This window comes from Pseudonaja textilis, chromosome 13 (assembly GCF_049901715.1).
Source record: "Pseudonaja textilis isolate UNSWEBS1 chromosome 13, rPseTex1.2, whole genome shotgun sequence".
Classification (NCBI taxonomy): Eukaryota; Metazoa; Chordata; class Lepidosauria; order Squamata; family Elapidae; genus Pseudonaja; species Pseudonaja textilis.
In genome coordinates this window covers 20,112,215-20,135,546 of record NC_142002.1, presented here as the reverse complement: position 1 = coordinate 20,135,546, position 23,332 = coordinate 20,112,215, and the positions used below count along the sequence as shown (strand labels likewise).

The following is a 23,332-nucleotide window of genomic DNA, read 5'->3' as shown; positions in this document are numbered from 1 at the left end:
CTCTTCGGGGGTCTGGTTTGGCTGCTCAGCTCCTCGGGATGGAGCCCCCCCGCCCCCATGCCAAGGCAGTCTACCGTCCAATTGCTCCCCCTCCGCGAGGCAGGACCGCCCTTCCCCAGCTGCCAATCCGGAGGCCTCCAGGCATCTCCTCCTCCTCCAGCCAACCAGCCCCCCACCCACAAGTCCATCAGCCCCCCCGCCCCCGTCCCCAACTCCCTCCCGGCAGCCATGCAGGTTCCCGGGCGCGGGGGGCGCTCGCTTGGCGCACTCAGCTTCCCGGGCTAATCGCGGTGCGCGGAGCCGCCGCACAAAGAGCGGGGGTGTCGCTGCTGCCGCCGCTGCTCCGCCTCGGTGTGTGTGTGTGTGTGGACCCCCCCCACCGCCCCCCCTCCACGCCGCCCTCCCCGCCATCGCCTGCCAGGGAGCCGCTCCGAGATCGCGCCGCGCCCGGCCAGGTAAGCCAGGTGAGGACCGGCAGACAAAGCCCCGGGCATCGCAAGGATGGGGAGGCGAGGGGAGTGGGGGGGGGGTCCGGCGGGCTGGGGGCCGGTGCAGCGGTGCGGCGTCCTCCCCCCCCCTCCTCTGCCCAGCTCCTCGACGCCCCTCCCTATGGAGAGAAAGAGAGAGAGGAGGGGGGGGCGCGGAAGGAGCGATCGGGGGTTGCATTTGAGGCTGGGGTCCTTTTGCAAGGGGAGGGGGGGGATCCATCCAAGACTTCAGTTCCCCCCTCCGCCCCGCCTGCCGCATCAAGGGACCCCCCAGCCAAGCCGTGCGGGCAACCTCCCCCCCCCCCTCCGCGGCCGGAAGACACCCCCTCCCACCCCACCCCAAAACAACTTCTGGTACTTGGAGGCAGGGAGGAGGAGGGTCGCATCTCCCCGCCAGGAGGGCTCCAGGCCTCCTGCACCCCCACTTCCTCCGGGCTTGGGGAAGGGGGGCTCGAGAAAGAAAGAGAGAGAGAAAGAAAGAGAGAGAGATCTCGGGGCAGCCCCCTCCGTCCGGCCCTTGCAGCTTGGCGACCCCCGAGATTTGCAGCAGCAGGAAAGAGCCGAGGGTCCCCCAGAAGCCGCGAATGCAACCGGTGGGCACTTGGCAGAGGTCTTGGGGGGGGGGGGAGGAGGAGGAGGAAGGGGGTCTGGCATATGCAGCCTTAAGCGACCCCCTCCTTCCCCGCTGGGTGGGAGAACAATGCCTCAGTCAAGGCAGCCCCTGAAGACCCCGTTTGGGGGGGGGGGGGCAGACGGGGAGGGGGCGCAGCTTCCCTCTGCCTTTCCTGCCCTGCTCGGAAGGGTCAGAGCCTCGGGGCTGAGGAGGGGGCTCCTTGCCTTGTCCCGGTGGTCGCATCCCCTGGCTCCAGGGGCCTAAGCCGAGGAAGGGTGGGGGGTTCAACCGGGGTACCCGGAGATACGGGCGCCCGGCGGGCTGCTTGGCCAGGCAACCCAGAGACCGACCGAGGTTTTCTCCGCCTGGCACCGGGCGGGCACGGCTTCCTGTGCCCGCTATTGTGGGATCGCCAGGCCGTGGGGGGCGGTTGGGGGAGAAGGCGAGGCTGGGAGGGAGAGAGAGCTGGAGAGCCCCGCCGTTGTTGCAGGCTGCTCGGAGGGAGGGGTGGACGGGGTGGAAGGGGGGAAATGGGGGTCCCTGCACCGCTTCCTCCCTCCCACCACCGCAGTCTCCTTGTTCGGTTCCAGTTTGACCTGTCCTGGCTGTCATTCCTGCTGCACCGGCCTCCCGTGAGGGTTTCCTGGCACGTTCTGCTGGTTTGGGGCTGCTGGGGGGGCGGATCTGTGGGGCTGCAGCTCTTCGGATGCTGAGGGCTGGGGGAGCAAACCCGCCCCCCCTCTCCTCCCAAGAAGGCCTGGAAGTATAGATGCACCCCAGGTGTAAAAAACAAACAAACAAACACCACCACCCCCCCGCATGCCCACCAAGAAGGATTGGGCTGCCCCTCCACCTGTTTTCCAACCTTCTCGGGATTGGTGGAGGGGGGGGGGGCGGCGTTATTTCTCGGCTTCTGCAGAGGAAATGCTGGTTTTAAAAAACTGGGGGGGGAGGGTAAAAAAAGGGGGGAGGGTGCACGTTTGTTTTGCTCTGGAAGAAGGTAAAGGTGGAAAAAAACCCGGATATTAAGATGCTGTGGTGCTTGTCTTTCATCTCCCCCCCTTTTTTTGTTTCTTTTCCCCAAGTTTTCCCTGTCTTCATCTCCCTGGAATAGAAATTAGAATAGAATAGAATAGAATAGAATAGAATAGAATAGAATAGAATAGAATAGAATAGAATGAATAATAAAATATAGAATTAGAAGAGAATTAGAATGGAATGGAATGGAATAAGAATAAAAATAAGAATAGAATAGAATGGAATGGAATGGAATGGAATGGAATGGAATGGAATAATAAAATATAGAATTAGAAGAGAATTAGAATGGAATGGAATAAGAATAGAATAAGAATAAGAATAGAATAGAATAGATATTGGAATGAAGGAATAGAATAGAATAGAATAGACTAGACTAGAATAGATATTGGAATGAAGGAATAGAATAGACTAGACTAGAATGGAATGGAATGGAATGGAATGGAATGGAATGGAATAATAAAATATAGAATTAGAAGAGAATTAGAATTGAATAGAATAAGAATAAGAATAGAATAGAATAGAATAGAATAGAATAGAATGGAATAATAAAATATAGAATTAGAAGAGAATTAGAATGGAATAGAATAAGAATAAGAATAGAATGGAATGGAATAGATAGAATAAGGATAGAGTAGAATAGAATAAGAATAGAATAGAATAGAATAGGAAGGGGCCTTGGAGGTCTTCTAGTCCACCCCGCTGCTCAAGCAGGGAGACCAGAGTGTCTTGTCTCTTCTCAAAACCTCCGAGGATGGAGAGCCCATGGGGGAAAAAAAAACGCACCCTTGAAACCTTTGAAAGCAGAGCCTTTTGATCGGGCTTTGCCTCCCGTCGTCGTAATGAGGTCTGCAGGGAGGAAGGCTCAATTAAAATTCTCCGCTCCTGTTTTTTTTTTTTCATGGGGTAAACAGTGTGACAAATTATTACCTGGATGTTCTCCTTCCCTCTCTCCCCCTCTCGCCCCCCCCCCACTCCCCTTTTCCCCGACTAAGTGGGTTCTGACTGGATGCTTCTCCCCAATCCGGGCCGGGGGTCTAAGGGGCGTCGCTTCCCTTCCCCGGTTCCGCTCTTACTGCTAAATTGAGGGAAACAGTAGGAAGGCTTAAATGGCTGGCAAAAACGTGCTGTGCGCTTATAAATGTATTTCACTTTAGTGTTTTAGAGCCTCTGGCATTTGCGACTTGGAAATCATCCCGCTGCTTGTATTTGTGTACCGAGGGGATTCTGTGCCACTCGCATGATCATCCTTGCGTTGCAAAAAATAAACCCCAGACAAACCCAGAAACACCTATATGTATTTCTTTTGCACCCAAATACAGGCACAACTTGAGATGGGATGCTTGGTAGAAGCAGCTCCTAAATCCAGCTGGCTCCACAATGGGTTAGATCTGCCTTCCCGTTGCTCCATCCTGATGGCCTTGGGATCCTGCTGGATTTTGTGAGGCCCGCAAGATCAAATTGTAAAATAGACTTATTGTTGTTGTTATCATTGTTGTTATTGTTATTATTATTGCTATTATTCAGAATGCAGTTAGCAACGAAGGGCCTTCCTTGCCCGGAATATTGTACAGCGTTTGGATTTAATTCGAGGCTCACATAATGCTGTAAGCTTCCCAGAGTCATTTCTTTATTAAATGGGCAGCCAGTGAATTTAATAAATAAATACAGGTAGTCCTTGACTTATAACAGTTCTTCTAGCAACTGTTCAAAGATACAAGGGCACTGATATATAGTATTTCCTATATTATTATTATTATTAACACGCTCTGATGCTAAGGAGTTTTACTCCCGCTCCCCACCCGAAAAGAAATCTCTTCCAAATGCAAAACACAAGCAGAGGAGTTTCAGTTTCAGAGCACCAAGCAGCTTTAGTACAGAACAGTTGAGCTAAGCCCCGCCCAGGCTCCTTGCTGTCTCCTTGCTCACACAGCAAATACTGTTTCAGTTTCCAAACAGCCCTCAACTCTCTCACACACTGACAGGACGCTAGCCAGATGAACACCAATGGATGCTGGTAGGCGGAGGCAGAATTTCCCCCCCGCTCCTTATTTTCCTCCCCCAAAACTAAGCCCTACCACATAGTTTTCATAGTGAAGCATGGGTCTCCAGCTAGTCTGGGTTCAGACTCATTTCTATTGTAATTTGGCCCAGGTGTCAACTGTGTTTCCATTGTGTGAACAAGGAAACGGAGGGCGCATCTCCCTGAGCACCACAGAAGACGGGTGGGATAAACGGGTCGCAGAATCTGGCAGGCCGGTCCCGAAAACAGCTTGCAACGGAGGAGAAATTATTCCCTTGATTCGTGAACACAGGAGACTGTGGACTCGCTCCAAAGATGTGCCAGTTTGAGCATCGCCTGGTCCAGTGAATTCCACTCTTATCCCGAGGGCTCAAAGAGTCCTCTTCCCTACTTTTAAAGCATTTATTATGCCAACAGTTGCACTGAACGTATGTTGATGACACCACTAAAAAAAAAAAATGTCATAATACAGCTCTAAAACAGGGTGCTCTTCTTAAAGCGGCCAACGTTGAGAAACTGTGCTGTATAGAAATATCATGCGGCAGAAAAACTCCTTTGGCACCTTCCAAGAATGGATGCACCCCCATAAATTTAGAGAAAGGCAGGTTTTGTGCAGTTCCAGGAAGCCAAGGACAGGCCCCCTCATGGCCCTACCCTCTTCCCTTCCCCCCCGTCCCGCCCCCCCGCCTGTGGGCCCAGAGCAGCCCTTTCCAAAAGTAAGACAGCAAGCCAGTGGGCGAAAGATGCTTCGTTTTCCGTCCGTTTGAGCCTCCCCCGTCTTTCCACGAAGTCTTCCAGGAAACAAATAGGTTGCTTTGCATTCTGAGGTTTGGCCCCCTTATCTACCTGGCGCTCAATTTCTGGAGTAATAAATGTCTCCTTTCCAATTAAGGTGTTGTTGTGATTAAACGGTATTGTTCTGGAGTGGCAGACATGGCTGCGGTCGGGTTTGGCAACGCGTGCACTAGCATTAGTGCAAAAGCTTGGAGAGAGAGAGAGAGAGAGAGAGAGAGAGAAGGAGAGAGAGAGAGAAGGAGACAGAGAGAGAGAGAAAGAGAAAGAGAGAGAGAAGGAGACAGAGAGGAAAAGAGATAGAGAAAGAAAGAAAGAGAAAAAGAGAGAGAGAGAGAGAAGGAGAGAGAGAGAAGGAGAGAGAGGGAAAGAGACAGAGAAAGAAAGAAAGAAAGAAAGAGAGAGAGAGAGAGAGAAAGAGAGAGAAAGAAAGAGAGAGAATGAGAGAGAGAGGAGAGAGAGAGGGAAAGAAACAGAGAAAGAAAGAGAGAGAGAGAGAGAAGGAGACAGAGAGGGAAAGAGATAGAGAAAGAAAGAAAAAAGAAAGAGAGAGAGAAAGAAAGAGAGAGAGAAAGAGAGAGAGAAAGAAAGAAAGAGAGAGAGAGAATGAGAGAGAGAGAGAATGAGAGAGAGGGAAAGAGACAGAGAAAGAAAGAAAGAAAGAAAGAGAGAGAGAGAGAGAGAGAGAGAGAGAGAGAGAAAGAGAGAGAGAAAGAAAGAAAGAGAGAAAGAAAGAGAGTGAGAAATGGTTGAAGTGCAGCTAAGTGGCCGATCGAAGGTGCCATTGATTGACAGGATCAAGGAGCAGGTGAAGAGAGTGGATTTGTCCATCATAGGAGAGGGGCGGGACCATGGATCACTCCCTTTGATAACAGTTCATCTACGACTTTCGACCACAATGAAGTGACGCTGTTTCCGTTGCTAAGCAAGGCGGTTGTTAAGTGAACTGTAGCTGATTTGAGAGCTGGTTTTGCTGCGCTTGTTGAGGCAGTCCCTGCAAATCATTAAGTGAATTGTTCGTTAAGCGAATCCAGCTTTCTCCAATGAGTTGTTGGAAGCTCGCTAATGACAATCACGGAAATACACGCCGGATCCAAGCACTTGAATTTTGATCGTGGGACGTCCATGTTGTAAGGGCGAGGACTGATCGCCCATCCGTCCCGTTTTTCAGCGCCGTTGTAACTTTTGACTGAAAGGTTGTACGTCAAGGGACTATCCCTGTTCGGCTCAAGGATCGGGCTCTGTTTTCATTCGAACGACCAGCCGTCGTTTTTCATTGGGTTAAGTGATGCATGCTGGCCTGTCGTTCAGGTGAAAAATACCCTGTCAAGTTTGTTTCTTGAAAGATCAAAACTCATTTGATGGAGGGCACAGAATGAGGCGACTTGAATCCGCCCAGGGCCGAGAGCCTCTCCCGCCGTGTCACGCAAAAGCCTGGTGTCCTCTGGGGAAGACCAGGCATCATGACCCAAAGAGCCTCAAGGGCACCAGGTTAGAGCGAAACTGAAGCTATTTTGCAGTTTTGGGTCATGTGAAAGGGGGTTGCAAAGGTGCTTCCTGCAAATTAAGGCACATTAGTCGACCCATTGATTCTCTTGCCAGCTTGCTCCTTCCCGTCAATGTTTCTGAGGCCGCAGCATAAACTCTGAAGATAAGATGGTGGGCAGCCTGGACAATTAGGGCAGTTGGTGGAAGTGACTCTTTGCAAGGACGTAATTCAAGGTTTGAGCAATATCCAAAGGAAGGGCGTTATTTCTTCCCCAAGATTTGGGAATTACCTGATAATATTGTATTTGTTTAATAGCAGAATCCTGCGTGTCTGTGCTTGGAGGTGAGACCCCCCTGAATATTGAATGAGGGGCTGCAGCCTCCTGACAATGGAATACCAAGGTTTTTGAGCCAGGGTCTCCAACCTTGGCCACTAGTGGACTTCAACTCCCAGAATCCCCCCAGCCAGCAACCAAGTCTTAAAGTGGCCAAGGTTGGACACCCCTGTTTTAAGTAACGCCACTCCAGGATTGAAGCTGGGACTTTTGCAAACTGAGCAGGGACTTCTCCTGGGGTTGGGGCTGCCTTTTCCTGAAACGGGTCGCTGATTAAATCCTCTGCCATCCAGAGAAGACCCTGGCAGGTTTACAGATCCGAGTCTTCCAGCTAAGCCAACTGGAAGATCTGAAGCTGTTGCTACTCAACAACTGAGCAGGAGAAATGGCAGTAATTAGTTATTAATAATTTGGTGTGAAGAGTAGAATGCAAGGAACAATTAAGTGGAAACTAGAATAAGAGTGAAATGCTAGAGTAATGTTAGGATTAACCAAGGAAGGAAGGAAGGGAGGGAGGGAGGGAGGGAAGGAGGAAGGAAGGAAGGAAGGAAGATGGGGAGAAAGAGGGAGGGAGGAAGATGGGGAGGGAGGAAGGAAGGAAGGAAGATGGGGAGAGAGACAGGGGTGGGATTCTACCAGTTCGCACCTATTCACTAGAACCGGTTGTTAACATCCTAAGCAGTTCGGAGAACCAGTTGTTAGAAGAAATGACTGGGCTAATCCTGTAAGGAAGACAGGAAGGAAACATTCTGGTGTTGCTTACAGAAACTGCCTCTCCGTTAACCCTTATTCCATTCTTGGCAGGACTAGACTTCCTGTCTCAGGAACGTCTCTGGATTTTTCCCCCTCCTTTGCTGGTACTTTGCTTGCGTGGAGCCACCATTCAAAGTTACAATGGCACTGAAAAAAGTGACTTATGACTGTTTTTCACACTTATGACTGTTGCCACATCCCCACAGTCATGAGAGGCCAGGCGAGGAGATGCGTGCCTCGATGGGAGTGATATTGAGTTAGCTACACCCAGCCCATAACATGACCACCAAGCCACGTCCACCCAGTCACATGACCACCAAGCCACGCCCACCACCTAAGCCACACCCACAGAACCGGTTGTTAAAAAATTTGAATCCCACCCCTGGAGAGAGAGGGAGGGAGGGAGGGAGGGAGAAGGTTTCGCAGGCAATGCAGCACGCGGGTGTCTCTTCCCCATAAAAAAAACACCCCCAATATTTAGACGGGCCAGCAGAACGGACACACAGTGGGGGGTGGGATGGGCTAGAAGGGTAAGCATTGAATCTTGTGTGGGAGCTAATTCAGCCTCCCCCTCCCCCCCCTTAAAAAGCAGGCAGATAATCGATGGGAGGTTTTCGGAGGGGCTTGGTTTATATTTTGCCTCAATGTCAGATAAGCGACTTGATGCTTAAGCCTTTAGGGGTGCTTCCTCCTCTCTTCGTGTGTGTGTGTGAAAAGAAAACGGAAAACAAAGCCAGACTTGCTGGCAGAGATGGCCTCTCTCTGTGTGTGTGTGTGTGTGTGTGTGTGTGTGCGCGTGCACATGACACGGAAAGAGCTTTCTTCCTTTCCCCAGGGGTCTTTTGCCAACACACACACACACACACACACACACACACACACACACCTCCTCTTTGCACCTGCTTCCCATCACAACAAGATCCTCGGCTTTCACCCCAGCTGGGTTTCCAGTCCCGTCATTTGATTAAGGAAATCTGCAGGTCAGGGACCAAAAAAAAACGGGTTCCCCATCTGGATGCAATTCCTTCTCCTTCCTTCGGCTTCGCTTTATTTCCACTTTTAATCAAAAGCTTTGTGCCCCTTAACTCGCTTTCGATCGAGGCTTGCAAGGGGGCGGGGGCAGTCCACGCCACGGGCAGCATTTTTCAGGGCCCTTGGAATTTGGAACGGTCGCTAAACAAAGCCAGGGCCCACCTGTACAATTTGCAACGATCATTTTGTCCAGCACTCCGATCTTCCTGTTTTTCTCTTTTTTGGGGAGTGGGTTTTTTTGGGGAGATCAAAGCAAAATAGCTGCAATTGTAAGCAGCAAAAGGCCCATAATGCTTTAAAGAGAGAGAATTCTGCTGGTGCTTTAATCAACTCCTTGGTTTCAAAGTCACGTAAGAACAGATTTTGCAGCCCTTTCTTTCTTTCTTGAAAATGCAGATTTTATTAAAACAACACACACACACACATGCACACACACAAACACACACACACACACACACACACACACACACACGTGCATACATATATAAAGGAAAGGAAAGAAAGAGGCCTGCTGTGTCGGGAGTGTAAAAACCAGCAAATGCTATGTCTGGTTTTTCATACGCTGGCTGTGTTTAGATTCTCAAATATGCAGCTTAAGTCCCATTTCACATGAATAGTACAATTTCTACGAGGAGATATAGGGATGACACACACACACACACACACACACACACGCAATCATCTGCTTTTGATGAGGCTTTATGCACTTGTCAAAAGGAGCGATGCATTTGGTCTGGTTTTTTTTTTAAAATACTTTGGCATTACACTAAATAGGTCTCTGTCTTAGAACATCTTCGATGGGCATTTTTCTGGGCATGTTCGCCCCCCCGTCCGTTCAATGTAACTGGTGCCATCTGCTAACAGCTGAACTAATTAGAAATGTTTTCAACCCCAAAAACCATTATTACAATTATTTAACTCCTGGGAAGAATGGCGATGCTTCAGTCCTCTCTCTGGCGGTGAAGGAAAAATCATCTCAATCCATTTGTGTGGTTGGGAAGAACCTGGAATGAACAGATTGAGCTGGCATGGCGAGATCTCGGAACGATTTGCTTGGATCCGGGTGATCACTTCCTGGAAAGGGAGGGAGGGAGGAAATAAGGGAGGGAGAGAGGGAAGGAAGGAAGGAAAGAAGGAAAGAAGAAAGGAGAGGGAAGGAAGGAGGGAGGGAGAAGAGGGAGAGAGAGAAGGAAAGGAAAGGAAAGGAAAGGAAAGGAAAGGAAAGGAAAGGAAAGGAAAGGAAAGGAAAGGAAAGGAAAGGAAAGGAAAGGAAAGGAAAGGAAAGGAAAGGAAAGAAGGAAGGAAGGAAGGAAGGAGAGGGAAGGAAGGAGGGAGGGAGAAGAGGGAGAGAGAGAAGGAAAGGAAAGGAAGGAAGGAAGGAAGGAAGGAAGGAAGGAAGGAAGGAAGGAAGGAGAGGGAAGGAAGGAAGGAAAGGGAAGAAAGGAGGGAGGGAGGGAGAAGAGGGAGAGAGAGAAGGAAAGGAAAGGAAAGGAAAGGAAAGGAAAGAAGGAAGGAAGGAAGGACAGAAGGAAGGAAGGAAGGAAGGAAGGAAGGAAGGAAGGAAGGAAGGAAGGAAGGAGAGTTGCATCAACCCCCTCTTGGCCCTAAAGTAGTGGAAACGGTGAGAAAGAAACTCAAGATTCCTTGCCTTGATTCTCTTGGGTATCATAGAAGGCAAAGAGAAACATTACAAGACGTTCAACTTCTCTTTGTTATACCCTACAACAATGAAGGATGGTTCCAGGAGCATTTGTGGGGTCTGTGGCCTGTTTTGGCAACGGAGCTTACATCCACTCCCAGGGGAAGGTTGTCTCCTGTAGTTGGTGGGTTGCTGATGAGTAAGGAAGTTCATAGGCCTTTGACAGGCTGTCTGAATGACGCAGATCCAGACCCTCGTTATGCAACCAGTCCTCTCTGCACGTGGGCCAGAGGATACAATGTGGAGGAACCATCTGGATTCTTGGGTGGTGGAACTCCATGGCTCCTTAACAACTCTTGGTATCCAGTGTGAGTAGAGTTGTAGGATCAGAGGTGCCCCTCAGAAGCCAAGAAGTCTGAAGGCCATCACAAACACCAGGACCTCATTTCCAATGTTGCACGGCGGCTTTTACCTTCTCGGCTTCTTCCCGGGACCCCTTTGTGCATGTCCTAGAAGCTGAAGCACGAAGACCATGTACAATGAGTTATCTAGCCTCGCCCTGGAGCCAATCCATGGTGGACCTCTATCTCTAAGAGCCAATCTCAGTCCGATCTGCCCCTTCCCCGGCTTTCCCCAGCAACAGTCATCTTTTAGGGAGTGTGTCTGTGTGTGTGTGTTTGCGTGTTTGTGTGCACGCTCTGATTTCGGCCTTTATCGAATCATTTCAGAGGAAGAGTTGGGGCGAGATATATTGCCTGGGCCTTCGCTGCTGGGTCCGGACGTTTAGGGAGATTACGGAGACAGCAGGATTTAGAATCTGCCAAGGCAACGTTTGCACAGTATCGCTGGGGAAGAGTCCTTTATAAATCCTCATCTTTCCAACGTTAAGCTTTTAGTATATTTTTTTTTTCCCCTCGTGGAGCTGAATCGTAATTTTCTCCTACCGTTTCTGGCGATTCAAATTCTTAACATTGTGGATTTTTAATCTCAACTGGACAGGAGAAGGGAGGGAAACTCATCAGTGTTAGGCGGTGCTGAATGGCCACTCTCTCTTCTGAAATGACTCCAATCCATCCATCAAAATAGAGCTGGAAGGGGGCCTTGGAGGTCTTCTAATCCAACCCACTGCTCAAGCAGGAGACTTTATACCATTTCAGACAAGTGACCGTCCAGTCTCTCCAAAAAGTGAGGTGAAGAAGAGGTCCATCTCTGGACGGCATTTCTGCTTCCTCTTTGAAGGGCGGAGCAAGCGGCTGGTCCAGAAAGAGCGAACTGGAGTAGCGGATTTGATTCCACTTACTCCCTGGAGGAACAACCTGTGGATGAACTGCGGTGGCCAATGTCCCCACCATCCACCATGCTTGAAGGTCAAGAGGCTTTGTGGTCCAGACTCAGCTGTTCCCCACTTCATCTCAGCAGAACTATATGTTCTCAGGAATAAGTTCCTGCTAAGGTATCTTAAAATAGAGAAATTGTTCGTGCGTTTTAAAATATATACAGACGAGAAAAGGTCATTTTAACCTTGAAACAGAGTGGTCCATGCCTGGAATGCACTACCTGACTCTGTTGTTACATCCTCTAACCCCCTCCTTAAACTATCCACCATTGACCTCACCCCATTCCTAAGAGGTCTATAAGGGGCATATATAAGTGCACCATGGTGCCTACCATCCCTGTCCTATTGTCCCTATTTATTCGTACCCATTTCCTGCATTCACAGTCATGTTTATTCTTATACCTATTATCTTGTAAGCGGTTGACAAATCAAATAAACAAATAAAATTGAAACGCCAGCAAAGTAGGGACTTGTAGTGGGGCCCGGATGACAGCAGAACCTGTAGGTGCTCCTGAGATACTGAGATACACAAAGGAGAAGGTCAACATTTCCAGATGTAGACATGTTTCCCTCTTAGTTTGTCTATCTTTAGTTGAATCTGCTGTCTCGAGGGAGTGGGGTGTAGCAGTGAAAGCTCTAGCCAACTGTCTTGCCATGCAAGTTGCCAGGGGTTTAGGCTTGTCTTCCAGGCCAAGTAGGTCTGTCTTGTGGCCAAAGGAAACACCCCCAAACTAGGGGTTCAGCGTGACTCAAGGGTGCAACCCCCCCCCACCTCCTCAAAACTAAGAAAAGCATGCAGAGTTTCTTCTAACCGGTTTCCTTTATTGTTCCTCACCTCTAGGCAGAAATCTTGCCCAATTAAAGCAACATCATTCAAGCTATACTCTGAGCACTGATAGGAGAGCATCTTTGTCACTCAGGGCTGAACGGGTGGGGCTCCTTTGGTGCTCTCTGAGCTTGGTGGTTTTCTTGCAGACATTTCACAACCAAACTAGGTAACATCATCAGTGCATCATCAGTGAGGATGTTACCTAGTTTGGTCATGAAATATTTGTAAGAAAACTCAGAAAGCACCAAGGAACCTGCGGTCGTCTCCTCCTCCTCCTCCTCCTCTCCTCCTCCTCCTCCTCCTCCTCCTCCTCCTCCTCCTCCTCCTCCTCCTCCTCCTCCTCCTCTTTTGCACTTATTTTCTCCACTGCAACCTCCACACCCTTCTTGTACAGATGATGTTAGCTAGCTGGGTCATGAAACACCTGCAACTCTGTGAGCACCAAGGAGCCCACACTCTGGGAATCTGTAGGGAGGAGCTATCTTAACTCCCTGTTGCCCAACCAAACTTAGCTGTCTCTTGACCCTCTGGAACGCAGCCCCTCCTTCCCTTCTGGGAATCCAGACTACATTCCACCACAGGGGAAGGAACTTTGTCTGGCCAACAGGGGTCTAGATCTACCAGAAGATCTGGGATTGCGTTAAGTAGCTGAATTGCTCTGTGGCAGATATACAGTCTCTGTCATTTTCCTGCCCTTTGGGGTCAGCTGGGATGTGTGTCTATGTGTGGCATTTCTTGACCCCCGAGGTATTATATATCTCAGAGTAAGGGAAAGCTCTTCCCAAGAGCAGCGTGGGATAAATCTCCCTTGTCACGGAGACCTGACACCTCCCCTTCCAAAATAAATGGTGAAGAGCTTCAATCTGCAGGCAGGGAAGTCTCGTTTGCATGACAAATTGGAGCCCCTTCCCAGCCCAGCAGCCCCTCCGTTCCCCCTCAAAGGGCTTTGGAGCAACAGCTCCTTGTAAATCTTAACAGACTCTAATAATATAACAGATGATGCATAGATTAGAGCTGGTGGAAGGGGTGGTGTGTGTGTGTGTGTGTGTGTATCTCCGTCTGTTTGTGTATGTGTGCAGCTCCTTTTCTCTTGTTCTATATAAGCAGTCCTAGATCATGACCACATTTCTGTAAGCCCAATTTCCATTGTAAGTCAAGGCGGAGCTGATTTTACAACCATTTTTATAGTGGTGATTATTAACCGAATCCAGCATCCACCCAATAGGCGAATTTTGCCAGAATTGGCAGAAAAGATTGCAAATCAGAGAGCCAGCTTGCAATTGGATGACTACAAGATGCTGCAACCAATTGCATCTGAGAGTTGGTTGCCAAGTTGTCGAATTGTGAGCACGTAACCGCAAAGAAAGTGCAACGGTTGTATGTGTGCGTACGGGTCATTTCCCCCCAAGTCCGTTGTAACTTTCCACTGTCATTCAACCAATTGGTCATAGATCAAGGACTGTCTGCAGAATATTTGGAGATGGGTAGATAGGGAAGGAGCATGCTGCCTTGAGAATTCTGGGAGTTGAAGTCCACACGTCTCCAGGTTGATAAAGTTGGAAACGCTACTCTACAAGGGACACAATGGTACCTGCTCTGTTCTCCTTACTGGAACCAGCCCTGCGAGTAATAATGATTAAAGTCTGCCAGTTGGTATTTACACAGTTGTAGTTGGCCAACTAGTTTGAGGGAGGAGTGAATTTCAGGTTTTTTGGCTCACACACAGTTGAATCTTCTGGAGTTTATGCTGAACTGACCACCTGGGTCACCGTGGGCCGTATGGGTGGGGTGATTTTTGCTTACGTTCATCTGCTTATATTCAACGCAACTTGCTGGCTTTGGGTAAAAAGCTCACCCCTGTTTAACTGGTCTGGTGGTGACTGCCGTTCATCTGGGTTTCTGAAACCAGGTTTCCTGGCTCCTCTGCTTCCTAATAAAAGTTAGAGATTTGGGGGAGATCTTGAGAGAATTGGGGGGTTCCTATCCATGTGAAACAAGGAAGAGGCCTGAAAATCATAACGAATGAGTAATGAGCAATGTATTAGTTTTATCAGCATGCAGAGAGTTTAGTGCTGCATTAAGCTATTCTTTGCTTCGTTATGCTTATCGATCACCGTATTGCAAGTTAGATTCTCTTCTCTCATCTACAACAGGAATACCTTCTCCTTCTGCTTCTCTGACGCCAGGGAAGTGTTTGGGGTAACTCTGCAGCACTGAGATGCATATTTTAATTTTTTTTTTTCAAGCTGGTCTTGAAATCTTTTTGGCATCTTCTGCCCCTTCAAAACATCAGATTGAAAAAACCCAGCAGAAGAAAGCAGAGATGAGAAGAAAAACTGAGAGAGAGAGAGAGAGAAAGAGAGAGAAACACCTGTCTAGATTCGCTTTCTACAGAGGGCAAAAAGGCTACAACATGGACTGAGCTGAGATGTGTGGGCCAGCTCACTCTGGATGACTTGGAAAAGGGGGTGTTGTGAAGTGTTGGTGTGTTGCATTGTGAAGTTGGGGGAAGGAAGAGGAACAGATGGGGAGAAGTAATCCCAGGGTGTGGGTTGATGAAGCTTTAGGGCAAATGGGGGGAGCGTGGAGATTAAAACTTTGTAGATGGTGGTCCATCAAACAGTTGAAGCTTCTCCAAGTTAATGGCCAGTCCTTGAGAAGCTGCGGGGACAGCTGTGGTTTGCAAACTGGCTTCCTAATCCCTTTCTTCTTTCTGGTCAGAAACACTCATTTTTCTTGCAATTTTTTTTTCCTTTTAAAACTCGAGTCACGCTGGGCGATACCCAATTCTCCAGGCTCCATTTCTTCTCCCCCACCCCCCACCACTTCCAAATCGTGGCAGAAGCTTGGTGTTTTCTACTCCCAGCCCCACTCTGGCAACCTTCGCTGGAAAACGCTTTGCCGACTGCCAATGCAGCCCTTCCTTCCACCGTTGGCTGGCCAACCTCTTGGCGGATCTGGAGAGCCGCTTATTCATTCAGAAAGCGCGAATTTAGCTTCCAGATACTTCTGCAAGACAACAAGGCAGCATGCTGGGTGGCTGCCGAAATGGAGGCTGAACCCCGCAACTTTGCCGCGTCTCTGCTGGAAGTGGGTTTCTGCCTGGGATCTTCCACCTGGTCTTGCCCTTTGGTTCTGTTGGAGCACACCTGCTCCTCGCCGTCATCTCAAAAGAGGGCACCCCGGGTATGTGATGCCCCTCCCCGCCCTTTGGAGGGAGGCCGCAGAGACCATCTGCTGTATTTGCAGATCTTTCTACTGCAAGGTGTTGGCAGGAAGTGAAACACAGCAGGGGAGTGAGAGTTGATAGGGGGCTGGGAGGGAAAAAAACCCCACCCCACATATATATTTAGGCTTAGGGGTGTCGTTTCAGGAGTTTCTGCCAGGCCTTGTGTGAGGGGGGGAATCTTGGGAAAGTGAAAAAGGATGTCTTGTGTGGTGTTGGGCCTTGGTTTTATTTGACTAGCATCTTTAAATTCACCAAACGGAGGTAGGTCCAGAGTTCTGGTTCATGAAATCGAGTCCTTTACTGATGACCCGTATTCTGCAACCTGTTGGATTTCCACACCTGGAATTCTAGGCAGCGAAGGGACTAGAGTAGCCAGCAAACGCCTTCCCATCTTTTAATACAGTGTTTCTCCCCTTGGCAAATTTAAGATGTGTAGACTTCAACTCCCAGCCTTCCGGCTCCAGCAGTATTGAAGTCCATACATCTTAAGGGGGTTGCCAGATGTAGAAGAAGGATTGGCAGAGGCAGGGGAGGGGGTGAAAAGGGGGATCCACCTAAAATCCCTATGTGGCCACAAATGAACTAACTCCAACCTCCCTTGACGGCCATTGACCCTGTTCTAACTCTAACCAGGTGCTGACCGTTAGGTGAGAAGATTCCTGTGCAAAGGCCTTTAGCAATAAAGTAGTCAAATTGAACTTTCCCCCGTGGACCTGGTCTGGTGCGCCTGGCACCAAAGTCGAGAAATATTACCTTCTCAAATCTAAACCCACAATGCATTGACTACAGATATATTTTGCCCCAAAGCAACAAGCTGGCCAAACATCTTGACGATCTGGTCAAAACCAGTCAATAGGCATTCTTGTTTTAAAGATAAGGAACATCAAGACTGAGAATCCAATAAGTAGCCCACAACTAGCCATGCCAAGGACCATGAGGGCATTGGTGAGAGTTTGTGCACAGGAGCGTTTTTTCTTCCCCGATCTTAATCTTGCTCTCAGAATCCACCTTTCACCAGATGATGGATGCCTTCTCTTGGTTCTTCCTAAGATCTCCTCAACTGGCTCTGGCTAGACAAAGAACACAGAATAATAAAATTGGAAGGGACCTTGGAGGTCTTCTAGACCAACCCTCTGCTTAAGCAGGAGACCCTATGCCATTTCAGACAAATGGTTATCCAATCTCTTCTTAAAAGCCTCCAGTGTTGGGGCATTTACATCTTCTGAAGGCAAATGGTTCTACTGGTTGATTGTTCTCCCAGTCAGGAAATTCCTTCTTAGTTTTATCTTGACTCTTTCCTTGGTTAGTTTCCATCCGTTGTTTCTTGTCCTGCCTTCAGGTACATTGGAGAATAGCTTGACCCCCTCGTCTTTGTAGGAGCCCCTCAAGTATTGGAACACTTGCTATCGTTCCCATTAACGTCCTCTGTTTTTAATGGGAACGGACAGGATCGGGTTCTTAAACCTTCCCTTGCTTATTTAAGTCTCGTCTGATATGATGCGTTGAGTCTGATGAAGGCGATGGCTTTTGATCCTATTTAGAATTGGCAGCCGCTCTTCAGTCGGCTAATGCTGAGTATTGATTGCACTTTAGAAAATCTTCGAATGCGGTTGGGGGAAGGATCAAAGGGAGCTTTGAGGAACCTCAACACAGGTGAGAGCTTCCTGTAATATCCTGCCCTAATCCCTCGATTTATTTCAGTTCTTTGTTTTTGTTCATTTTCCTCCTCTTTAGTTTTTGCTGATGCTTCTGGCCATGAGCCAAATAGTTCAAGAATGTCAGTATCTTTCCCGTAGGTGGGATAGCTGTAAGCGCAGGGATATTCCCCCCCGCCAACCAATTAGAAATTTTTCTAATATTTGGAATATTATTGGCATGTTGGATGGTTGAACTCAATGCCTGGTCTGAATTGATCTTTCAGGATTGCGGGTGGGAAACCCAAGTGGTTATTCTGCTCCCACCGCTAGTAAGAATGATGGAAATGGAACCAGGACAAGATAAATTTGATAGTCTAGACCGGGGGGTCTCCAACCTTGGCAACTTTAAGACTTGTGAACATCATCTCCAGCTTTGCTGGCTGAGGAACTCTGGGAGTTGAAGTCCACTGAAGTCTTAAAGTTGCCAAGGTTGGAGACCCCTGACTTAGATGACCCTTCTGGTCTCTTCCAACTCTATCATTCCTGGCTGGCTAAGGAATTCTGGGAGTTGAAGTCCACAAGTCTTAAATTTGCCAAGGTTGGAGACCCCCCGGTCTAGAACAATGTTTCAACCTCTCGCATATTTTAAAATGTGTGGACTTCAACTCCCAGAATTTAAACCTAATGGATATTGAAAATAATGGACAACCATTTGTCCAAGATAGAGTAAGGACTCCTGTCTTGGGCAGGGGGTTGGAATAGATGACCTCCAAAGTCCCTCCCAGTCCTAGGATCCCATGAATCGCCCACTTTTAGGAGTCCAGAATCCTTTTCTCTGTCCTCCTCTTAAACTATTAAGGAACCAAAGCTCGCCTCCAAATCCGTTTTTCCAAAACAAGGTTATGTAAAGATCTGTTTATCCTTACAAATCTCCCTTGCGAAGACGTGCTAAGGAGAGTGCACTCAAACCATTCCTGCGCCGCGAGTGTGAAATTGCACCTTTCCGAAGCGGACTCATTTCAAGGTTTCTTTACCTTGACTCGATGTTATGTGTTTTCAGCAAAAGTTGGCCGTTCGGATACGTTGTGCTAATCTGCAAATACAATCCCACTTGTTTGGTTGTATAAAATGATTAGTCAATCGCCCTTTTCACAGGGATGTCTCCGTTTAAATTATAATATTAATAACGCTGGCTGGGGAATTCTGGGAATTGAAGCCCAAACATCTGAAAAGGTGCCAAAGTTGAGAAATATTGCTGTGGAGTCAGGAGTCTGCAAACAGGATGCTTATATATTTAATTTATTACATTTATATGTCGCCTAGCTCTCTGCGACTCCAGATGGTTACTCCTTCAACCAAAACAAGTCAAAGAAAAGTCAATATGGCTCTTCTTTTCCTTGTCAGCTAGATCTCTGAATGCAAGGCTATTTAATTAATGCAATAGTATTCAATTATCTAGCAGTCGCTAGTCAGAAATGTTAGAGTCATGACACAGATACCCTCCCTCTATAAAAGCTGCAGTTACTCCCCGACATACGACCATGGACTTAACAACTGTTCAAAGTTATAACATTGCTGGAAAAAGTGACTTGCAACCACGTTATTGCAGTTACATCCTCAGAATTTGGACCCGTGGCAACTGGTACCGATTGATGGCCTGTTCAGCATCCCAAGGTCACATGCATCCCCTCCGCCACGGACCTTAAAAACAGTGGCAAAAAGATTTAAAAAATCAGAGGCGGCTCTTTTAATGACCGCATTCACTTAACAATGAATGTCCCAGACCCAACTGCAATTGTAAATTGCCCCGATTACTGTGATATTAGTCTTGCCCTCTTGACCCTGCCCCAAAGAATTCTGGGTCTGGTAGTTTGAGGGGAACCATCCCTCTTGATCTCTGAAAAAAACACACGTCCTGTTCGAACGCTAGCAAATCGACTCAAGCACGCGGAGAGTGTGAGCTGGCCATCCAGGATCTATCTTGGGTGTTATTCTAAGTTTAAAACTGTTTTAATTTGTGGGAGGCAAGCTGGCAACATTATGTCTCTTTTCTCTGATGCTCCATCCTATTTCTAGTAACTAAACCAGGGTGCCTTCTGGAGATATTTTCTCCCGTTTGGCAGAGACGGATTGGTTTTGATCTCTGGTTCTTTGATTGGGGCGTCTCCATTTTTAGGTTCTTTCTGCCCTTGTTAAGGGGAGCTTTCGGCGGGTGCAAATATCCCTTAATCATTCCACAGGGATACATCAGAGCCCAACAGCTCCGTGGGTGGAGAAAGCGATTCATTCACTATCCCCAAAATCAAACCAAGGAAGGATAAGAAGAAGGGAATCTTAACAGAAGCTCTTTCTACAGAAGGTAAAGCAGTGGGACTCGAACTTGGAAACCCCCGATAGGTTTTTTTTAGAGGCTTTCTTTTATTCCTCCACCCCTTTTTTTCGGGGGCTTCAATCTTTCTGTTTTTGTTTTTTTAACGGTTTCCATGGAAAGCAGCAGGCAGCGAAAGAAAGCTTGTCATTGCGCACAACTCCGGCTTGTTTGAATGAATATGTAACGCCATGACTTCTTCTGGGAACCTTGGATTCATTTAGTGTGCTGACGCGCAGGAGAATCTCACCTTGGCAGAGGTTCCCCGTTGCGTTTGGAGGTTTTCAGCCATCAAAAGATCAACGTTGGGGTCTGGAAGAGCAGAAAGATCTCAAATGTATCTCAGAGAAGGACAAGTGGCTAAGAATCCCCTCCTCATTAGAAGAAAAGAGAAGGAGGGCTGCTTTGCAAACTCAGGAGTAGCTTGGTAGCTTTAATATAGTTCAGTTTCTCTGTGGTTGTTAGGTTGTGTGTCCTGGATTGTGTCAGGACTCCCTGTCTTAAGGAGGCTATGATTCTTGGCTATGGATGTGTCCCATTGGAGAATATGAATACACCCAGGAGGTGGGGGAAAGCCAGGGTCAAGGGTGACCATGAATGATGTGTCTCAGAGTTGGCTACACCCAGGCAATGCCGCGTCTTCTAACTCCCAATAAATCTTTTTGGAATTTGGCTAGAGACTCGTGATTTAAACGGGGTTACGTGTCGGAATCCTGACAGCTTGTTTTTCTGGCTGGTTGGAGTTTCCTTTTGACTGTAGATTAATTGGAGAGAAGCAACCTTGTTGGGTCCTGATGTATGCGAAGAACAGGCAGAGCTGGAAGGTGGAGTTAAACAAGTCATTAGCCTAGAGTCCTTACATTGCCGCAAACGGTCTAAGTGCAACATTTTTTGAATTCCGTTGATCCTTATCTGGTGCCAGCTTAGCATTGAATTTAGTTGACTAGATTCTGGTCAATTGTTATCTTCTGAATTGCTACTTAACATACAGTCCAGATTCTTGGCACATGACTCCTTGGAGCCATTCAGGAAGTAGATAAAGATGGTGTTTTGGATTCCTAAAGTCCACTAGAGAACAACTGTTGGGGTGATAGAGCTGTAACTCACCCATGCTGTGAGATGGAGTGTGAACTGAGAATCAGATGTTCTACATGTGTTGGAGATAAGAGGCCACCTCATTTCTGCCTCGACATCATGCTTATTTGTTCCGTAGACTTGTCATCGTGCGTTCCACTTGCCCATCTGCAGATGCTGTTTTCTGCAGCTCATCCTCCCCGCTGTTCATCCAAATAGTTCAGAATGGCACATGTTGTTGTTTTTCTGCGTTTTTTTTTGTTTTGTTTTACATTAAACCAGTTATTAGATGCTCTTCAGCTACAGTTCTTGGGTTGGCAGAGAAGGACGGGACAACAAAAGGCCTAATAAAATGCCTTTTAAAAAGAGAAGCAATAACACATGATCATTAAGGAAAAGAACTTGGCCAGAACTGGGCAAAATTAAAAGAATGTTCTGTCGAGGCCAGAAAGGGAAGAGAAAAAAATATATGTTGGATTGCGGAATACAAAAACCAGATTGAAGTTAAAGGAAGGCAGATTCCAGGGGATTGTTTGAGAAGCAAAAAACAAAAAAAAAGGCAAAAGATTGACTGGAGAAGCCAGTGGCCAAGGCAGATGATAGATCTGATTCCGACTGTGGTCAGAAGTCAAGGACTACCTCTACTGCCCACCTCTTCCCTGGACACCCTTTGCTCTCACCCTTTCCATCCTTGGTTTTATTTTGAGTGAATTTCAAAATTTGAACTCTATTGTTTTTTCAAGTTTTACCCTGCCCTTAGTCAACGTCCACAAGCCAGTTAGAGTCGCCTTTGGCGAGATGGCCAGCATACATATCTGATAAATAAATAAAACATCCTTATCAAGGTGTGAATTCCCTCCTTTGCTACATCGGTTGCGTGGATTCCTTCTGCCGTAAAGCCTAGACCAGGGTTGGAGGGGCCATTTATGACTTGTGGACTTCAACTCCCAGAATTCCTGAGCCGGCCATTGCTTCTCTTTTTAAAAGGCATGTTTTTTGAGGCCTAGTCACATCCAAGGCACCTGATCCAAAGGAGGTTTTGCTTCCTTTTCTCTTTTGAATGCCGAGGCGTTCTCTGAGCTTCCACCATCTGTCCCGCTCCTCGTTTTCTTCTTGCGCAGCTCTATCCCTCATCGCAAACAGCCTCTGCAGATTGCTTCTCTTCTACACTTCGTCACTGGTTGCTTCTCCAGGGTTTTTTATCCTTCCCACACATTCCGGGAAGCCGCCAGTTCTTGCTGGATGCTATTTCTATCCTCGGGTGCCTGATTTCCAAGAGAGATGTCAATCAAACTTATAGGATTCGTTCACACTAGGAAATTTAAAGATGTGCACTTCGGTAAAGCACATTTTGGTTTCCAAAGACGGGGGAGAGGTCTTCTTCAAGAGCACTAGATGATCTACAAGGTCTCTTCCAACTCTGTCCATCTGTCAAATTCATTCCACCTTGGACCTTCACAGCAAATTTATTGGCACTGGAAGAAGGACCAAGATGGACAGCGGAGGAGCTTCAGCTCTTGAGATATTTTCCCCGTTAAAGCCCTAGTGAACCATTTATATTCAATGGACAAGACGCTCCCCTTGTGAAGGCGGTGGCAGGGATGGGGAACATGGGCTTTGAGATATTTCTGAATCCCAACTCCCATCAACCCCCAGGCATGCCAGGAGTGGCACTTCAGCAAAACATCATTCCTATGTGAGGGATATTCAACCAGCTGCGTTCTTTGTGCAAGGAACACCGGGGTCCAGCGAAGTCTATCAGCTCTTAATCACTTTTCTTGGTCCAACTAACATTACATTTTTCACCAAACATGCTTCCGTCTCTTCCGGTTCCATGCTGAGCGTTGCCCGTTGCTTCATTGATCGCCTCTTAATTAAAACTCTTGTGTTTCTGCACAGCCAGTCAACATGTGTTTTTCCTCTGGTGCTGCTTTCTTGTTTTTTCCTAGACATCATTTGTTCATTTAATCTGGCTGCATGATTTAATATCAGTAGCTACGAGCATTCAGCTTATTAGGAAGAGAAAGAATGAAATGGGATGTCGGGACAACGCTTGGTTGGATGCCCGGTAGTCCATCCATCAATGGCTTGGTAGGAGAAATACTGACCCCCATGGTCTTGTCTGCCTATTACTAAGGAGGGACATGTCAGTAGAAGAAAACGTACTGCAGGACAGGCATAGGGAAGGCATAGAGATAGGCCCATGCCGTCAAAACAGAGTCACAAGGGAGTAGAATGGATGTCTAACTTTGGCTTATTTCTCAATCTTTGGAGGATGGTGAGGATGGAATCAAGCAGCTTGTCTCCCTCTGGAAGGTCTCCTGTTCAGCTTCTGACCCTCAATCCTATCTAAAAAAACCAGCTGAGAAGCAGAGTCAGCTCCTTTCTGAAGACATTAGATGGTCTCCTGATGTCCTCCAGAAGATCAGGTGGCTACGTTGCTGTTCCCAGTCTCTCAAAAGTTGTCCACTCCAACTCAATGTATGGAGAAGAAGGTACTCAGGAAGGTACCTACCCTAGCAGAAAAGATTCCTTTACCCATAAGCCCCTCAAAGTTATAGAAAGCTGGTAGATAACCTCTGGTTTCCAGTTCTGCTTACCTAATCCATCCTAACGTCCGGGAACTACCTGGAGGGAGTTTCTGCCAATGGTGATGTTTTA

At 47.8% G+C, this 23,332-nt stretch overlaps 1 protein-coding gene across 3 annotated transcripts in view; it reads left to right on the top strand.

The window, feature by feature from the left end:
• The first annotated feature begins 281 nt into the window (after positions 1 to 281).
• The window catches only part of APBA2 (amyloid beta precursor protein binding family A member 2), a 53,072-nt gene continuing 30,021 nt past the window's right edge, over positions 282 to 23,332 (top strand). For 2 of the 3 annotated variants that reach the window (XM_087941692.1, XM_087941691.1), the window contains exon 1: positions 378 to 464. The gene's annotated coding sequence lies outside the window, so the exon portion shown is untranslated. Of the gene's footprint in view, positions 465 to 23,332 lie in introns of all 3 variants that reach the window. The other variant, XM_087941690.1, reaches the window with a different exon arrangement.